Source organism: Phyllostomus hastatus, unplaced genomic scaffold (genome assembly GCF_019186645.2).
Source record: "Phyllostomus hastatus isolate PE091 unplaced genomic scaffold, TTU_PhHast_1.1 phas_contig_209, whole genome shotgun sequence".
NCBI classification, from domain to species: Eukaryota; Metazoa; Chordata; class Mammalia; order Chiroptera; family Phyllostomidae; genus Phyllostomus; species Phyllostomus hastatus.
In genome coordinates, this window is record NW_025333735.1 from 2,141,426 (window position 1) to 2,142,846 (window position 1,421).

Consider the following 1,421-nt stretch of genomic DNA (forward strand, 5'->3'; position numbering starts at 1 on the left):
TTATGTACGTGTGTTCCTCTCTCACTCTCTCTTTTCCTTTCTTTCCTTAAAGCCGTCCCTTTAGCATCTCTTGCAGAGCTGGTTTAGTGGAGGTATATTCTTTTAGACTTCTTTTGTGTGGGAAGCTTCTTATTTGGCCTTCTATCTTGATTGAGAGCCTTGCTGGGTAAAGTAGCCTTGGTTGCAGACCTCTGGTTCTCATTACTTGGAATATTTTCTTGCCAATCTCTTCTGGCTTGGAGTATTCCCATTGAGAAGTCAGCTGGTAACCTTATTGGGGCTCCCTTGTATGTTACTTCCTGGTCCTCCCTTGCTGCTTTTAAGATTCTCTCTTTGTCTTGGTATTTTGCCATTTTAATTATGATATGTCTTGACATGACCCTCTTTTGGTTCCTCTTGATTGGAACTCTCTGTGTTTCCTGGATTTGTGTGACTTTTTCTCTCAAATTAGGGAAGTTTTCCATCATTACTTTCTCAAATAGGTGTTCTATCACTTGCTCCTCTTCTTCTCCTTCTGGTATCTCTATTTTATGGATATTATTACATTTCATATTGTCTTGCATTTCTCTTAATCTCTCTTCATTGTTTCTGAGCCTCTTTTCCTTTTCTTGCTCTTTCTGGGTGTTTTCTTCTACTTTGTCCTCTAGCTCGCTAATCCGATCTTCTGCTTCATCGATCCTGCTTTTCATTCCTTCTACTTTGTTCTTCAGTTCAGAAATTGTATTCTTCATTTCCTTTTGGCCCTTGTTGAGAGTTTCTATTTCCTTTTTCATATTGATGTAGTTTTCAGTGAGTTCATTGTAGCTTCCCTGTAGTTTCTGGTAGCTCATTGTGAGCTCCTTGAGCTTCCTGACGATCATTGCTTTGAACTCAATATCTGATAGTTGAATTGCCTCTATTTCATTTAGCATTCTTTCTGAGGTTTCCTCCTTTCCTTTCATTTGGGGATTGTTTCTTTGTCTTCCCATTGTTTGTGAGACTCTTCTTGTTAGCCTCAGCTTCTTAAATTGATCAGTTCTGGTTCCCTGGGTTTGTGGTGTGACCTTCTGTAGTAGAATAGCAGTGAGTTTCAGTGGTGCAGTTTCCTTGATCTCCCGAGCTCACTGGTCTTGGGCTGTTATTTAAGTTGGCTTTGTGTTTGCCTTTGGGCTTTGATTGTTGTTGGGTCTTTCTTTGGTGGTTCCTTCCCACCAGCTGGTTAAATGAGGGTCACTCTGTCCACCACCTCTTGTATTTTGTTGTGCTGGTGAGGGCAGGTTGTGTTGAAGCTGGTTCTTCCTTGTGTATAAGGTTTTAAGAATTCTCTCTTGTTCTTGTTCAGTTGTTTGTACTGGATACTATCTCTACTGTTTAGTTGTATTTCCAGATAGGTCCTGGATTGAGGTTTGTGTGGTTACCACTCCCTCCTTCACCTTCTTCTG